Genomic DNA, 6,000 nt, shown 5'->3' with positions numbered 1-6,000 from the left:
CGCAGGGCGACAGCCTACGGAGCGGGGTGCAGAGCACCTATGGGGCGACCCTGAGCTTTTTACTGATGAAGAAACCTTGGCTCAGAGAGGGGGGCCCGGCCTGTTCAAGGTCGAGGTTCCCCTGTGAGCTGCGGCACAGCCAGGACTGGAGCCCACGTTTCTGTCGCCCGGCCCAGTGTCCTTTGTCCACACTCCCGTACCCTGCCTGAAATCAAATCAAATCCACCCTGGGGCTAAGGACAGCCGGACTTTTTGCCAGGAGTGGCTTGGCTCAAGTAGAGAAATGCCAGAAAAATGGAAGGTTTCTCATAAAAGCTGTCTCCGCAGGCCCAGTGTTATAAGCGCTTCCCCGCTGGCTCCAAGGATCACCTGCACAGCCGCCTGGACGTTTGCAGCCTGGCTGCTCCCTGCCGCCCTGCCACCCCTCCCCACCCCCTCTGGCATTTTCTTCTCTGGCACCTGGAAGGGGCAGAAATATCCAGAGCCTTGTTTGACCTTTAAGGCCTGTGGGGGGTTTCTGGTGTGTGTTTTTTTCTTCTCTACCTGTAAGTCATTCTCCCGGCTGGGAAAGTGGGGATGGGTGGTGGATTTGATTTTCTATCTTATACCTCTAGATGCGGTTCCTCCATGCTATCCACAGGCAGTTCTCAAACTGCGTCCCATGGTAATATCTAGGTATCCCTTCATTCCCAGTCTTTATGGAGAGCCAATTTAGATATTACCCAAACACACGAAGGGAGTGTTTTAAACCACACCAAGGAAGACCCACATCTGTTTAAAAGTCCCACATCAAAAGTGGCTTTTCCTAGATCCCTGCTCTGCCCCCAAGCAGTTCAGAGAGAAAATGGCCAGCTTCGGCTCTTGTGGTAGATTGCAGACCTTAGCCTGGCCTAGGCTTTCTTTGGTCAGGATAACCCAGGGGGGAACTGAGAAGGCCAGCTGACAATATGGATCGCCCTCAACCTGTGTGTGCTTTAATCAGATTTATTAATGAGAAAAAAAGGAGCGCTGGTCCTGGCCTCGGCAGCCACTCAGACCTCTCTAAATACTCTGCCTCCACCCCCACCCCCTTGGAGAACCACACCATCTTCTCACCTGTTGGAGAAACACTATCTCATCGGACGCTGTGATAACAGACCTCAGAATGCTTTCAGGTGTCTGATCTATGCTCAAAGAAGGGAGGGAGGCACGCCTAACCCCCAAGTTCTTGTCATTCCTGTGTACACAGTGTATACGTGTAATTTCTTTATGTCCCAGGGACCAACTAGGTTGGGACGCGCTTGGTTTGAGGGCTTAGAAATCTTGTCTTTTACGTTCCTGTGCCTCTCAGGCATTAGGGCCCAATCCTGAAAGTGAGATTGAGGTCATCACAGACTTTTTTTTTTTAAATGTTCACCTGAGGATAGTTTTTCCATTGCTTTTCAGAGAAAGAGGAAGGGAGAGAGAGAAACATCGATGTGTGAGAGACACATCAATTGGTTGCTTCTTGCACAAGCCCCGACTGGGGCCGGAGGTCAAGCCTGCAACCGGGGTATGTGCCCTTGGCTGGAATCGAACCTGGGCCCCTTTGGTCCACGGCCCGACACTCTAACCACTGAGCCAAACCAGCTAGGGCGTCATCACAGACTCTTCAGTAAGGAAGCCATCTTCAAGATCAGACAGGCTGGCCCTCCCATTCTGCTGTGATTCCGTAATTATTTATTTACCTGCTCTCCTGCCATCCCCCCAACCTTGTAATTTAATTTGGGGGGCAGCTCTTAAGATTCACTCGAGTGGTCCCCGAGTTGGGTGGAGGTTTGAGACACTCCACCATTGACTGGTCTCCTGAGCTGAAGTCCTCAGCTGTCTCCTGGACCCATCCCTAGGGTCTGGAAACTTGGATCATAAAGAGGTGGAAAAAAACAAATCCTTTGAAAAAGGCCTTGTTCTTTCATTTGAGACAGTGGGTGTGGGTCTTAATAGACCCAACTCAAACATGGCCCAATACCTAATTCTATTTATTCTCCTTGTGGTAGCAACCTGGGCAGAAAGATGTGGCTGCCTGAGGGCAAGGAAGGTAAATAAAGGAGTCTTAATTTGTAACTAGCTCATGTTTGAAGTTCTAATTTTGTAGCTTTCCAGGGTGAGCGCTATTTTGTGGTCTAAGATGGTCTGGGGTATTATTTGCTAACCCCAGCCGCCATCATTCACCTCAGCCTGCCTACATTCCTCTTCTTTAAAACGTCTCCTGCTCCGGGCCTGCACTGGGCTGGCATCTTCCCAATGAGCTGGCTGGATTTTAACCCACCGTGCTGGCTCACAGTCACGAATGTCCTCTCACCTGGGCCCAGCATGAGACCAAATAAAAACCCAGCTGTGAAATCTGTGCATCAGTCAAGGCAGCTCAGTGGCCTCCTACACTGATTTTTGCAAAGTCACAACCAGAAAGCAAGAAAAGTAATTTCCACATGCTGAATACCGACTGTTCTCATTTTTCAGTTCAATATTCCTGACTCCAGGGAGGCATCCCTCATTCCTCCGACTGCTCGATCTATCATTCCTCTGCTTCTGACCCCTTTCAGGGCTTGGCCTGGTCACCTCACACTTGAGGGACCGCAGGGGACTGTGCTTCTGCATCCATCTTACAAGGACCCCAAACCCCACCCCACATCAACTGTCCATATACTCAAGGGGGAGACTTCTCAGCCAAAGTCTTTAGATTAGTCTGTACCCACCCACTCAGGCTGGCTACACTCTGTGGTTACCATTCCTGTCATCCATTGACAACATTACACAGTGTGATTTACCTCCATCTGTGGCTATTAACATTTCCTGGGCACCAGTGGGCAGCACAGAATACCAGCCCTAAGAGTTGTGTCCTGAATAGTTTTCTTTTTCCCCGGTATTGTCTTTATCATCAAGTCCATGGTAATGGATACCATAAAACAGCTGCTTAGGGCAAGGCATGGCCTTAAGTCAGGTTCCAGGAAACTGGTGATTTGGAAGTGGAAGGCCTTACTGCCCACTCCCGCTCTTCTTTGTTCAAATAATCCCTCAGATAGTGTTTTCTCAGTGTTTATCCTAAGGCTTTTCAACTGATTAGGTGAGGCCCACCCAAATTATCAAGGATAATCTCCTTTACTTAAAGTCAACTGACTATAGGTGCTAAATACTATCACAGCAGCACCTATATTTGTGTTTGATTGAGTAAGTGTACTATCTATCGCCTGGCCAAGTTGACACATAGAATGAACCATCGCAGTCCTTGCGGCAGGAAAGGCGAACTCATCTCCAAAATATTGTTGATTCCAGTCAAGATGAAATTGTTGCCTCTCCAGAGTGGAAGGGATCCAATGTAATCAACTTGTCCTCAAGTGGCTAGTTGATCTCTGAGGATCAGCAATGGTCTCTTACTGGAAGGTTGGTTGGCAATAGCTAGATGAATCTTGCTAAGTGGGAGTCCATGGTATTTGGCCCAGTTATAGCTTTCGTTCCCTACCTCCATGGGTCTCCACGTACCCACTGAGTCAGCACTGGAGTGACCAGTGACTGCTGGCTGATGTCAACTGACCCAGTTATTCTACTTTATTTCTCAAGCCCCTGGCCAACTGGTCAAGCCATTTGCCACTGTACATGTCTCTGGGATATTCTTACTTCGGGCAGCTTCTCTTTTCACACATAGCGAATGCCCATGTACACTGCCAAAGCTCTGCCCACCGGGAAGATCCTCACTGCTGTTTTTTCAGGACTACCCAGAATAGGACTGCAGTGCCTCAGTAGTCTCTTCCCAGCTTGCTTGCACCAAGCCAACCCATCTGTGAATCAAGCTCTGCTTCCCCCCCTTACTTCAGATGATCATAAAGAACCACTCCACCCCCTGCTCCCATGTAGCCACCATACACAGATACTAAAGGAGAGGTACCAGTGTTACAGTGGTGGATGACGTGGGGATCTGGGCCACGTGCTTGTGTAGCTTACTTGTATATCTTACGTGTGTCCCCTCTTCTTGCTCAAGTTCAATCCTGGATATATTCCTTGCATCCTAGAATGCTGCTGGGCCCACGTGACCGTATGAACTGGTGGGTCTGACAGAATCAAGCTCACGATGGGCAGTTCTGGCTACATGAACAATGATGCCATGGTCAGGTGTTCTGTTCCTACCAGGGCCCAGTGGCATTCCAGACGCTGTTTTGCAAAAGGTTTATAATGATCTTATGCAGATGGTATGGACATGCTCCAGACCCCATATACGTCTACTTAGTTTCCCTATTGGGGCTTGTCATAAACTCCACATAATGTCTTCATAAATACCTCTAATTCCATAGATGCATGGCCCTCTCTGCGAGTGGTAGGCATCCACCACAATGACTGTTTTCTGTATCTCCTAAGAGCTTCTATTTGTACTTTGTATTGTCTATTGCTGCATGATAAGTTACCCCCAAACGCAGCAGCTTAAAACAACAAACAGCCCGGCGGGGCGTGGCTCAGCGGTTGAGCGTTGACCTAGGATCCAGGCGATTGGGGTTCGATTCCCAGTCAGGGCACATGCCTGGGTTGTGGGCTCGATCAATGACTCTCTCATCATTGATGTTTCTCTCTCTCTCTCCCTCTCCTTTCCTCTCTCTGAAATCAATAAAGATATATTTAGAAACCAACAACAACAAACATTTATTATCCCATAATTTCTGTTGGTCGTGAATCTTAGCTCAGCTTAGCCAGTGTCATAGGCTCAGGGTCTCTTGTGAGGTTGTCATAAACTACTGGCTTGGGCTACAGGCACCTCAAGACTCTCCTGGGGCTGGAGAGCCCACTTCCAAGCTCACCCACGTGGCTGTTGGCAGGCCTCAGAAAGTCCACTTTCAAGTTCACTTACATGGTTGCTGGCAGGTTTCAGTTCCTGGTCATGTTCACCTTAGGTTGCCTAAGTGTTTCCGTGACATGGTAGCTGGTGACTGGAGAGCAAGAGACCACACCCAACTAATCTTGGAAGTGACGTTGCATCGCTTCTGTCATATTCTATTCCTTAGAAGCAAGTCACTGAATCCAGCCCAACTAAAGGGGTGAGGATACACAGGGGTGAACACCAGGAGGTGAAGGTCACTGGGCCATCCCAGAGCTGCCCGTCACAAATACTGACGGGCTTTAATCCTCACAGTGACCTTAAGGGAGTTGCTATCAATATCCTCTTTTGCAGATGTAGAAACAGGCTCAGAGCAGTTAAATAACTTGCTCCCAGCCACAGAAATTGCTGTGTAGGAGAGAGAAGACTGAGCCCAGGTTTGGCTGTGAACAAGCCTGTGTGTTTCTAACTCCTGTATTGTACTGTCTCCCTCAACAACATCTTGGGAAGGCTCAAAGTTGTTGCAGAAGATTGAAGCTGAACAGGGTTCTACCATGCTTTAGGTGCAGGGACTGAGGGACCTATCAGGGGGCTCTAAAACCAGGCATTTCCTAACTCAGGAGTTCAGGAGTAAAGCTGGGAACACAGAAGAGCCAGCAGCCCAGAAGACTGGGTGCAGAGGAATTCTGAAATGGTTATGTTATTGGTGAAATCAGCTGTGAACATGAAATCCTCCTTCCTTTCCAGTTCATAGCTGCTAAATATGAATTGGAAATCAAGGTAGCAGGGACCTAGAAACAAATGAGCTAAAACTATTACTTGGTTATGGCCCCAAATTTAAGCTTCTTGCATAAGGGACTGTGCAAAGGTATAAGCTCTTAGTAACTGTTCGACCTAAATCTGAGGGCTGTTCCAGGTTATCTATTGCCATGTAACAAACCACCCCAAATCTTAGTGGCTTGTAACAGTAATAATTTATTTCAAGTAATTCTTTGGGTTGGCCAGGCAGTTACTCCGCTGGTCTCACGTGGGCTCCTAGGCATACATTTAATTGGAGGGTCAGCTGAGCTGAAGGATCTGAGATGTCTTCACCCCCATGTCTGGAGCCTTGGCAGGACAGCTGGCACCTCTCCACGCAGTCCCTCACCATTCAGTGGTCTAGCCTGAGCTGCTGTACTTGG

This window comes from Miniopterus schreibersii (genome assembly GCF_964146895.1).
Source record: "Miniopterus schreibersii genome assembly, chromosome: 16".
In the NCBI taxonomy this organism is placed as follows: Eukaryota; Metazoa; Chordata; class Mammalia; order Chiroptera; family Miniopteridae; genus Miniopterus; species Miniopterus schreibersii.
The sequence above is the reverse complement of the archived record's forward strand: the minus strand, read 5'-3'. Positions refer to the sequence as shown.